The sequence below is a fragment of the Sebastes fasciatus genome, chromosome 17 (assembly GCF_043250625.1).
Source record: "Sebastes fasciatus isolate fSebFas1 chromosome 17, fSebFas1.pri, whole genome shotgun sequence".
Lineage (NCBI taxonomy): Eukaryota > Metazoa > Chordata > Actinopteri > Perciformes > Sebastidae > Sebastes > Sebastes fasciatus.
The window spans coordinates 8,886,008-8,899,002 of record NC_133811.1 but is presented as its reverse complement, the minus strand read 5'-3'; the positions used below and the strand labels follow the sequence as shown (position 1 = coordinate 8,899,002).

The following is a 12,995-nucleotide window of genomic DNA, read 5'->3' as shown; positions in this document are numbered from 1 at the left end:
GGCTGAACATAGTGTGTACAGTCCGTCAATAAATAAATGTAGTATGTACAATAAATAAATGTAATATGTACATATGTGCAGTCTATAAAGTGGTATATAGGATGTATAGTATAAAGTAAGTGTAAAGTGGGCCAGTGGTTAGAGTCCAAGATGGTTGCAGATAGTCCAAATTAACCAAAGTGTTTAAGTTGCCAAACCGTAACCATATATTTTTTTTTCTATGGCCACAATCTTTACCAAACCTTAAAAAAAGACATGTAATTTCCTACAGCATAGACCTCAGTAGGTCATATGGTTCCTGTGGTTTGCACCTCTAGGTGGGGGAGCAGCACTGCGCATGCGCAACAGTACTTAATCTTCCTACCGAGTTTAACGTGAACACCTTCAGACAGCGTTAAGTGTTAACAAACACTTGAATACAACATTCATCCGCTCTCTTGGCACTCCGTGTAACACTCAGGCGATTCTTGGGTGTTATTTAATTACTTTAGTGACTTTATTTGGGTCACAAGGTAATTTAGTGAAGCTAGTTCCGCCTTGCTAGTTCTCCCAACGGCCTATGAAAGGAGGCTAGGACACGGGTCTTGGGATATGGTGGTATAGCGCATGTGCAGTGTAACTCAAACTGCGGTCCTGTGTTTTGATTGGCTGAGTGCAGACCAGATTCTACTGCGCATGTGTGGTACCCCAAATATATGACGTATTGATGACGCGTGTCCTAGCCTGCTTCTATAGGCCTTGGTTCTCCCTGTGATGGACAGCAGCGACAAGTGTCAGAAGTAATCAGGGACAACTACAGACAACTACAGACGGGGACAAAACACGTCTCCTGTCTTCTGGATACACTTCCTCACAAGTTAACCGGTTACTTTGAAAAGGTGAGTAGCCTCTGAGCACCATAATGTATAGGTGGTTTGAGTTTGAACGACAAGTATGAGCTAGTTTTCCTTAGCTAACGAAGCTAATGCTAAAGTACAGGAGCTAACCTACCTGTTGCTCGAGCTGACTTCAGCAACAGCAGCAGCAGAGGATTAGCATCATGCTCTTTGTAATGCGTTTCTATCTTTAGCCCACAGGTTTGGTTGGTCAAATAAGAAAGGAGAAATGCACAAGAAGACAAAAAATCAGTGTAAATGACTGTATTCAGCCTGTGTTACAGTATCTCTTAACTTCCCCCATTTAACACATGTTATTGCTACCTGTATACCTGTATACCTGTATACCTGTGTACCTGTCTGATGGTGGCTTGTTGGTGCAGCTACATGTGTAACCTTAGTTAGGCCAATAGTTAGTGGCTGTCTTTTGCTTTCAACACACTTTTTAAACAATATTTTTATTGAATTTTACATATAAACATATATACACATACAGACAGACTAACAATATTAATAATTAAATTATACAATGAAATGTTTAGTCAGAATTATTCCCACAGTACTCAAAGAAAGAGAGACATGACATTTCAGGTATTTCACAAATCTAACAAAGAAAACAAATAAAATAGAATAGAATAGAATAGAAAGCTTTATTGTCATTGTATTAAATACAACGAGATTCACAGTTGCCACTTCTGGTCAGTGCTTTAAAACAAATACTTGACAAGACTAAACGAGGCAGATAAAACATATAACAGGTAAAATACACACACAGGTTTAAAGCAAATAAACAGGTAAAGTAGATGTAATAAATACATATAAACAGAAGTGTTACACTAGAAGTATACAATATAAAAATAGATGTAATCTAAAGAGAGGTAATTGCACTTGTAAAATAGGTAGGGTAGATAAAACAAAATAAATAAATACCTCAAAGAAGAAGAACAAAAAACAACAACAATTTCAACAACAGCACTCAGCAACACACAGCAGTTTCAGTGTGACTGTGCAGCTTGACGTCCAAGAAACTCCAACAAAGGTTTCCACACTTTTTCAAATTCTGCTGCTTTTCCTCTGGTTATGTATGTAAGTCTCTCCAGTACAAGTACCAGTGCCTTCAACACACTTAAGTCAACCATTGTGTGCATGTTGAAACATAGTTTTTTTTATTGTTTTGTAATTCTTTTTTAGTATTGTGAGAGGCGAGTCCTCAGACCTTTGCATGGCTGTTGTAGTATTATATTACATTATAGGAGGGAGGCTTCAGGTATAAACAACAGGGAAGCAACTTGTTCCTCTGAAGCATTCCTCTGCATTCCTTTCACAGGCCCGTCTACTTGTTCCAACAAGCACCCAGTGCCTTTTAGTACTGACTGAAAGCAGCAATACGCCCTATAGAACACCACAGACTCTTTTTAAAAGAGAGAAGACAAAGGGAGCTGCAGTTTATTGTATTTGTTCTAGATAGGCAGCATTGTAATCAGGTCAGTGGTGTTATTGTGCCTTGTATACAGATAGTGGATTGTTGCATCTGAAAGGGATTACACCTCGCTTATGGAGCAGAAGAGGTGTTGGTAAATCCATCTCAATATAGATGCATAAAGGTGGGTAACATTTTGGAATGAGGTTGAGAGACTGATGGTTATGGGGCATGTTGCAGGGGATCGGCATTGATTTTTTTCAGAGGATTCAAATGGGAAATGGACACCTAGCATGACTCACATAACTGTAATCTTGTTTACAATAATACCTTCTATGGCAGCTATCCAACTCTGCTAGAGGTACTTTTACCTCGGCCAAAGAGGTAAAGCTTTCGGTCCAATTCATCTGATAGTGAGGTGTCTCAAAATCTTGCAATCATTTTTAAATTAAATGTGTTTAGAGCTGCAACTAACGATTATTTACATCGTATTATTATTATACATTATCATTGATCATATTATCAAGTCAGTTTCTTATGATGGATTGAATGTCCTGAAAATACAGGTATAGCTCACTCTATCACTACTTACCAAACCTCTTCTTATTTTGACCTTTTTTAACCAAAAAGTTTCAATCTATTAAATCCTAAATGCAGTAACATGCTTTTTGTTAAGGATAAATGTAATGGAAAGATATATTTTTAAAATGTAATTATTTTTCTAAAATGTATTAAGAAAATATATGGTACGAAGTCAGACATCGTAGACTTGACATATTGTCGAAAAATGACAAAAGATGGACTAAAATAAACATAAGTTGTAGTAAGCATTTTAAAATTATATACTAGACAGATCACCAAATAATTGGTCATAATGATCTATGGTAGTGCAACCAATGTTTATTTTCATTGTTGATTAATCTGTTGATTATTTCCCTGATTAATTAATAAGTTGTTTGGTCTAAAAAATGTCAGAAAATGTCGATCAGTGTTTCCCAAAGCCCAAGATGACGTCCTCAAATGTTTTGTTTTCTCAACAACTCAAAGATATTCAGTTTACTGTCATAGAGGAGTAAAGAAACCAGAAAATATTCACATTTCAGAAGCTGGAATTACTTTCTTAAAATTGCTCAAATAAATGAATCGAATATCAAAAATACTTGGCAATTAATTTAATAGTTCACAACTAATAGATTAATTGTTGCAGCTCTAAATGTGTTTGAAAGGTTGGCCTTTTGCCGAGGTTGGAAACAAACTGTAAAAGTGTCTGAATTTGTTAAAACCATGATGGGTGGAATAGGAATCAAAACGGATGTGTTCAGATGAAGTTGTTTGAGCATTTGAATATTGTGGGAGTGTGTGGGACTTACATAATCTGATGTGTGTGTGTGTGTGCCATTATCTGCTAGCTGTTGACAGTGGCTCATTGAGATCCAAGCAGCTCCCTCCCAAACAAACTCCAGCTTGGTTCTTCATTCACCGATTGCCAAGTCTGCAGAATGAACTTGGCCCAATGGCCGATTGTACTCCCCTGCCCTCAGCTCTGCACAGCTCCGTCCTTTTATCCCATGAACTGGGAGTTCTTAATGGACTAATTGGGAGCTTACAGTGAACAAATAGGATTGTGTAAAATTTGTGAACTACGCAAACGATCACAGCTGATTTTAAACACTGACTTTTCAAAGGAATCATATCTATTACTCATGTCCGCTATAGTATGAAATACCTCTTAAAGTGTATCATTCAGAAATCTCAAGTTATTATTGCTTTGATAAGGCAACATAATCGGTTATCATAAAACAGCACTTTGGTTCCACTAAAATCTACATTAACAAGGTTTGTTTACAGTTTGGGTTACTAATATTACTTATTACTTTTATTTATTTCAGGGGACTTTTATTTCATAATTCCATTTTTTATTTATTTTCATTATTTTAATAAAAAACTATTTATTTATTGAACTATATTGACTCATTTATATATTTATTTATTGCCCAATTTATTTATTCCAGGAATTATTTCATAGCCTTATTTATTTCATAGTCATATATATTTATTTATTTATTGTGTTGCCTGCAATTGCATTATGATGCAAACATGCAAAACGTACTGTAATTGTCAGCCTCTTGTTCAGTGTCAATCTGATTTAGTCATACATGTGTATTTGACATATTGCATGCAGCATTGTATTGACATTTTTGCAGAATTCATACTGAAATGTCAATCAAAAAAGGCCCTTGATGGTTCCTTTACAATTCAATGTATTTGCAACCTAACTGTGTAAAACGGTATGAGGGCTCACCTCCATAAACAATACAAAGTAAGCATACACTTGCACTCATGTGAAAATACTGAAATACCGCTGTTAGATCCGGTTACCAAACCAGAAAATCTGGCTGCCATTTTGCTTACTATTCTTTAAATTGTACTCGGTGTTGTTTATTGCTGAGATATTCCATGTGGGCTTGAGAAAGACAACATGGAAGCAATGACTTGAAAGCGGACATAAGGTAACTCATAGTCCAATCTATCTCAACCTTTGGATGCTGTGTGAAATAACAACAGGACTGGGTGTGAATGTGTGTGTTTGTACATGTTCACGTGGTGTCCTGAGGGCTTAAACGGTACAATGTGGGGACTGACTCTCCTGGCTCAGCTGCTCTAGTTTACTGGCTTGTGTGCTCTCAAAGCGGTGCACATTAACTCACCTCTGTGTTTGCTTTGCTGCCTGCCTGCACCAGCGAGTTGTCGGCTGGACCCAGTGCACCGGGAGGATATTTGAGAACAGAATTGGGTTGCAGTGCTGCTGAACTTTATCTAGTGAATTATTTGTGAGTGCAAGTGCGTATCAACTTCCCTCTTTATGGACAGGTTGGAAGCAATGAATAATGAATGGATACAGTTTTTTTTTTTTTTTTTTTTTAAATGCTAAGAAAGTAAACTAAATCAAATAGATAAATAGATTGAACAGATATTTGGTGTATTAGAGTAATTTATGCCATAGATATTAGACAAAATAATACAAACACCAGTAATTATGTTCAGCATGGAACTGTAGTGCCATCAGTTTTATACATGTTTGCATTTATTGGAAATAAATACAAAATAAGTAGGGCTGTCAAATTGATTAAAATATTTAATCACAAATTCATCACACATTTATTATCTGTTCAAAATGTAGGGGAGAGTGGGGTAAAATGAGCCAGTGGGTAAGTTGACCCACCCCCTGTATCTTGGCAACTGTGATTATGTTTTGTCATGTGACCATACATTCAGGAAGTACCCATCATTTCTATCTTGCTGTGATGAAGTTAAGCACATGGGAGAAGTAGTAAGTACTTTTTTACACCAAAAACAGTTTTTTCCCATCAAAGTAAATTTTCTGCATGTCAGGAATAATGAATGTTAGGTCAAAGCAAATTTAACCAGGTCTAAAAAAATATATTATACATGTTGGTGATTTACTAAGATATAACGCCATGTTAATCCCTTCGCTAAAGATTAGCCTGAATTGCTAAACTGGGCCATTTTTTCCAAAATGGTAGCTATGGGGCAAAGTGAGCCAAAGGCTATGGGGTAAGTTGAGCCACTGGCTCACTAATATTCTACTATTATTCCGAACCACTGGCTCAACTTACCCCACCATAAATTAACCAAATTAATTCTCTGAAGTATAAAATGGTATTACTGTTGAGTGTTACACAACTTGGTTTGATTTTTGTATGTGTTAACCTTTATAGAAGAGGGAGATAAAGGAAGTAAAAACAGTTGGTTATAGTGGAACAGCAGAGGCAAAGAGGGTCCTCACAGAGGAGGTAGAGAAGGAGCTTGCAGACCATATCAAGAAGCTGGCTAAACAGTTCCACGGCCTTACTCCAAAGAAATGCTGTGAACTGGCATTGGAATTGGCAGAAAGAACAACCTTCCTGTCCCCAACAACTGGAAAGAGCAGGGTTTAGCAGGTAGGCTTAGGTCAAACCAAAGACCAAGACGAAAATCACAGCGTACAGCAGTTCTGAGGAGAGTGTGATGCCATCCCATTTGATGACACTTCTGAGCATGAGAGTTCTAATGATGAGAGAAGTGAATCAGACATCTCAGATCTGTCAGTTGGTGACTTTGTCATAGTAAACTTTGCATCCAAAGGCAGAAGCTACCATTACATTGGCTTGGTTGAGAGCCTGGAGGGCAACGAAGTGAGTGCAAGATTTCTCAGAAGAATCCGGGGGAACACTTGACGTGAGAAGCCCACCTTTGTATTCAAGGAAAAGGATGAGGCATCTTTTCCACTGAGTGATGTGCTGAAGAAGCTACCTCAACCTCAAAAGGCTGGAGGAACTGCAAGGAGGGAGCAACAGTTCATATTTCACTGCAACCTTGACGACTGGAATATAGTCGAATATTGAATGATATTTTGATTGTTCAATGGTCTTGAAACTCACAGGTGGTTTGTTCTCACAAGTTCATAACTGTGAAACTGTTTGTTAACACACTTATGCTGAGGTTTAAACTTAAAAACTCAGATGTTCAGTTTACCCCACGATGGCTCAACTTACCCACTGACTCGGATCAACTTACCCCTTACCTGGGGCAAGTTGATCCACAGGAGCACTTTTTTTGGGAAGGTCATTTTTTCCAGACAGCTTTGTGATGGATGCATGCTGATCATTTCATTTGATAGGAGAGATCCTGAATTTAAGGTTCAAGTTTTCATTCTGCTTCTGTCTCATTTTTCCTAACCTCGAGGACAGCATAAGTAAAAATTGGCTCATCTTACCCCACTCTCCCCTACCTTAAAGGGAGATTTGTCAAGTATTTAATACTCAGCATAGAAGTGGGCAATTATGCTTGCTTTATGAAAATGTATGTATATATTTATTACTGTAAATCAATTAACAACACAAAACAATGACAAATATTGTCCATAAACCCTCACAGGTACCGCATTTAGGATAACAAAAATCTGCTCATATCATAACATGGTAAACTGCAGCCCAACAGGCAACAACAGCTGTCAGTGTGTCAGTGTGCTGACTTGACTATGACTTGCCCCAAACTGCATGTGATTATCATAAAGTGGGCATGTCTGTAAAGGGGAGACTCGTGGGTACCCATAGAACCCATATTCATTCACATATCTTGAGGTCAGAGGTCAAGGGACCCCTTTGAAAATGGCCATGACAGTTTTTCCTGGAGCGAGTTTGGAGCCTTATTTAACCTCTTTCGCGACAAGCTAGTATGACATGGTTGGTACCAATGGATCCCTTTTCTAGTTTTTCTAGTTTCATATGATACCAGTATCTTCACTCTAAATTTAAAACCTGCTACAACCTGAAAATCGCAACTTGACGCATTATTATTGTGCTAACTTTGACAGCCCTAAAAATAAGTAATTAGCCTATTTATTGCACCAAATATGAAAGCAGTGTAAATTATTTTTGGCTGATCATGCATGTCTTTTTGTCTAGTTGCTCTGTATTGTAGTCTGATGTCTTGCTAGCTCTGTACCTCTACAGGAAATGGACACACAGTATAAACTAAAAAAAAAAGTATTGTACCAGGACAGGAGCTCAGTTTCCTGATTTAAGTCAATTAACAGATTTAACAGCATTTTAATAAAACATGTCCTGATGCAAGCAGTTACATTATTTACAAGTAAAAAGTAAGCCTGGTGGGCGCTGCTCTAGATCGTCTGCACTGTAGATTACTATTCCTGTGGACATTTCAGGGACAACCTGAGGTGATATGTAGCAGTGACATACACAATAGAGTAGTGGACTGGAGCCTGGAGCCTTTTGAACGAATCATTTGAAGTGGTGTACAGTGCAGACATGTAGTCTTGGCTGCAGCTGTTGAGCATGTGCTGTGTGTACATTATAGCCCAAGACCTGTCAAACCAGTTGGACTGAACCAACGCTGACCCGGCAGAGGGGTTGTCTGCTGATTAGAAAGCTGAAAATGTTAAAGTTCAAGGCAGAGTGATGCTTCTTTAGTTTGAATGAGAGGTAATGAACTCAGTTTAATGGCCAGTTTAACGGCCTCTTCCTGACAAGGATCTGTGCTACAATCCAAGAAAATGCTCTTGTCTGTTTGTATATTTTACAGGGGTGCCATTTTACTGCTAAGTTTTCCCGCTTGGAACGAGAAGTCGCAGCCAAAACTGCACGGACAGCGTTTCCGGGGAAGATCTTATCGACCGATCGATGATCTTCAGTAGAAGTAAGTTGGTGTGACAACATTTTGTAGCTAAATAAAGTAACTAATATTGGTTTAGTTTTCATCACAATTACATTTAAGAGCTGAATTCAGAGAGAAACTGTGCTTTATCAATCTAAACTTGGCCTAGTCCACCTGATAAGAAGGTCAAATAATTGCCTCCCAGGCTACACTCTCCCTTTTTCATGCTGCAGTGTACACATTGTGCCGCCTATTCAGTCACACAGGCTGGGTTTTACCAGTTTGTGGTCAAGGGACTTTTGACATTCCAAAGTGCAGCCTGATACTGTTGTAAGGACCCTCCTCTGTTAGCGTCACGATGTAGCCGCACCTACTGACATTGACCAATTACAGGCAGGGCCATCATTTGAAACGTTACTGTGAAACCCACTGGGAGAGACAACACAAATGGTTTTTGTTTGTCAATGTCAGTTGCTTATCTGTGTGTGTGATCCTGATCTTGACACTATGATTATTCCACCTGCCCAGCTGCTCTGTCTTAAAGCTACAGGACATTCAAATTTGTGAATTTGTAAAAGAGTGCTTTAGAGATGACATATTTTTGTAGGCCAACCAGGAAAAACAAGCAAGGTTTTGGATTATTGCTATACTCTGTGGTAAACACACGTTTATGATACTTATACATTTTGTTCAGCAAGATAATCTTCACAAATGAACACCACTTGTATGGTTTTTGAAGTGTGAATGCAATCGCCTGAAGTAAAAAGCTAACGTTAGGCTATAAACGAACTACACCACGGTCGCATGAACACGAGTATACACAGCGAGGCTGTAAAGGCGGACAAGTCAGCGTGATGACGTTTAGTATTCTCATTTAGCCACTTGTTAGCAACCGCCTTTTTTAAGACGCATACAATCTCCACGTGTGGTTTAAGAAGTGCTTGCTCTTGACTTTGAAACACAGACCTGATACATTCGGCACAGATGTTTTCCATGGTAAGTTGTTTTTCACTTTCTCAAGTATAGCTCAAGCACAATTAACCCTTTTGTCTCATCTTTGAGCATTTTACACATCACTTAATGTAGGGCTGCTCGAAAATCAAAAATCTTAATCATGATTATTTTGGTCAATATTGAGATCACAAGTATTTAACACAATTACTCATTGCCTTTGGAAACATCTCTCTAATATCTATCTAGATCTATGAAGACTTTGTGCTCTAGTAAACAATTTAATCATAAACACATTGGTTGTATAGATATGGATGGTGATGACACGCCAAAAAAAGTCACACCAACAAAGCGTGGGAAATGAGACAGGGCCAGTTTTTCAAGGTGGGTCATGTGGGTTGCTGACATCAACGCACCGAGGACTGTTCGCACTGGTATCAGGGAGCTCCGTCCCTCCTTGCAGGGAGAGAGGGCACAGCGTACACTAAGCGGCGAGATCCAGGCGAGGGTTGCTGTAAAGCATCACCTTCACCCCGGGCGTTTCCAAGCCAACCTAGAGCCGGCTGCGGCGCACCACCACGGAGGAAATAATAGGCTCAGCGATGGCCATTCAGTGCCGTGGACAGTTAACCCGAGGGGCCGTCCCTGACCCACCGAGCAGGGTGCTTGTCATAATGAGAATAGCGCTGTTCAGCCCACCTTAAGCGAGCCTGAGCCGAAATTGTGGCTAACTTCAGGGCTAACCCCTTCAGTAAACAGACTGTGGCCATATAGACACGGGAACTTGTGTCTTGAGAAGTTTTAGCATTTATTAACTGACAGCTTACACACACTGTACACACACTACACTGCAACGCTCGCAGCTATAACATTACTGCTGACTTCATACTCGCCACATACGCTCCCTCGCTGTCTCTGTCTTTCTATCTCTCTGTCTCGACCGCACACCGACACTCGCTAACGTTAAGCACACAGCCTATGCAGTTATTCCTTAAAGGAGTTATCTACTTGTATAACACACATTTTAGTTTAAGAAACATCTTAAAAATACATAATACCGTGATACTCAGGCCCGGCGTGGAGTCAACTTTGGCCTGACAGACCGCCGGGCTTGCGATACACTGGAGGAAACCCTGCCGCTGTAAAGGAAAGGGGTGCGTTGGATTTATAACACAAGACAAATCAAGATCAAAAGCATCATTGCGAAACGGAATGCATGAAAACTGTTTTACGTTGATTATCTTGTTTTCATAATTGTTGGAAGCAAAATCAAATTGAAATTTGATTAATTGCACAGCCCTAACGTAATGTAAGATGATTGCAGAACACACTTCCTCACAGAATGCTCATATTTACCACACCATCTTGTGTGTGATTTGTTTAAACCAAAGAGATAAAGAACTCATCAGCAATACAAGAGAAAAGTCTGTATTGTTAAGAGTGTTCAGTGTGCGTTTTATTCCTTTTCATTTTAGTTCCTCAACTCCTGTGGGATGGGATGTGTCCCCATTCTCCTCAAAACTGCAGCTCGACTCTGTTATTCATACTGACAAGATGTGATTGTGTCGTTGGCTGATAATTTTTTAATAGAGACAGTTATTTTCATGTCTCTGAATGAGAATAGTTGATTTGCTTAATAGTCCAGCAGCAGTCAGAATGGATTTCCAGTTGGTGTGTGAGCTAATTAATGCACTATTTTATCTTAGCTAACACAACAGAGATGTGTTCAGCTTCAATCAGTCCCACATCAGCTGCAGATAGCTCCAATCTATTGAAGTGCCCTGAGAGTCATTCATTGATTTACTGAGTAATAATGGAAATCATTTGTAAATTTCTGTAAAGTTAAACTTCAATATCAGTTGCTCCATAGTCCCATAGTCCCTCAACCACTTAACTTTTACTTTTGATGAAATTGTCTTTCGTTTCAGTTATTTCTTGTTTTGTATTAGCTGTAGGGTTGTTAATCGAGAACCGGTTTCTAGTTGAGGGCCTGTTCCTACATATCTGCTATCCGATTCCTCTTATCAATGCTTTCTGACAGTTAGGCATGCACAATGACATAAATGCATATGCGCGCAGTATCATGTTTCATGATCAAAATTGGGGTGCTAATAAACTTGAAAGGACACAACCTTTTTTATTTCCCTGATAATGAAACTCTGGAAAAAAAATCTGTGTTGAGATCAGCAGGAGGAGAGCTAGTTAACGTTAGCTGCTAGCAGCTAGTGGGCAGCACAGTCCTGCTAAGCTAAATAACGGAGCTAACAGTTAACAGAGGTTGTGATGCGTTAAAGGTCTATTTAGTCAAAATGATTACTAGGCGAAGATAAATTATAACGTTATCATGATGTGTTCAAATACAATCTAGTAAAATTTAGTTTTTGGCAAGAACCTTGAATAAATCCAGTTGTTTGAAGGAGATGTTTTCACAGCAATATCAAATAGATATTAGAGAGGGAATTATGAACTGTTTAACTTCCTAAAACCAATGTTGGCTCTAAGCATCTTATAATACATAATTAAAACTGCTAATGACAAGATTTTTTGTATTTAAAGCAAATGTATAATTAAAAATACAATCATTTATTTCTGGGGCTGTCAAAGTTAACGCAATAACAACATGTTGACGCAAATTCGTTTTAACGCCACTAATTGCTTTAACGCAAGCGATCTTTTGGAGGTTGTAGCGAGCTCAGTTTTGAAGCTAAAGTGAAGATACTAACATCATATGGAACTAGAAAACCTAAGGAATCCATCGGTACCAACCATGTCATACTAGCGAAGGAGGCTAAATAACGCTCCAAACTCATGGTAAATTTTGGCGAGGAAAAATTGGCATGGCCATTTTCAAAGGGGTCCCTTGACCTCTGACCTCAAGATATGTGAATGAAAACGGGTTCTATGGGTACCCACGAGTCTCCCCTTTACAGACATGCCCACTTTATGATAATTACATGCAGTTTGGGGCAAGTCATAGTCAAGTCAACACACCTGTTGGGCTTGAGTATGATTTGAGAATATATTTTATGCTAAATGCAGTACCTGTGAGGGTTTCTGAACAATATTTGTCATTGTTATATACTGTACATACGTTTGCATAAAGCAAGCATATTTGCCCACTTGACAAATCTCCCTTTAAGTTACATTTTGAACAGATAAACAATACGTGATTAATTTGTAATTAATCACACTATTTTGATCGATTGGCAGCCCTATTTATTTACTTTCCTTTTTATTTTTATTTCCTTTAAACTGTGTTTTTTTTATGCGAATAGCCACTAAAGATGACAATAACAAAGAGGTGAAAACATGTAATCTGTAGCCTAGCCTTGTGTGTATATACAATTTTCCCACCCAACCAACAATTTATCAGGAATCGATAAAGAATTAGATCGATAAGAGCAATTGATCATTGATAATACCTAACTGTGAATTTAGTTAGATTGTTTTCAGAGTGATGGCAAGTGAGAGGAATTCATGAAATGAAACAGCAAACTCCTGTAATTTCACACGCCCACATCTTATGTTGAGTAATGTGTTGTGTTACATTATTGAAATCATTTTCATTATTT

At 38.5% G+C, this 12,995-nt stretch overlaps 1 protein-coding gene across 3 annotated transcripts in view; it reads left to right on the top strand.

Moving 5' to 3' along the window:
• The first annotated feature begins 729 nt into the window (after window positions 1-729).
• Window positions 730-12,995, top strand: part of phactr4a (phosphatase and actin regulator 4a) — a 40,825-nt gene continuing 28,559 nt past the window's right edge. The window contains exons 1-2 of one of the 3 annotated variants that reach the window (XM_074614437.1): window positions 730-878; window positions 8,401-8,514. The gene's annotated coding sequence lies outside the window, so the exon portion shown is untranslated. The remainder of the gene's footprint in view (window positions 879-8,400; window positions 8,515-12,995) is intronic. The other 2 variants (XM_074614434.1, XM_074614435.1) reach the window with 2 other exon arrangements.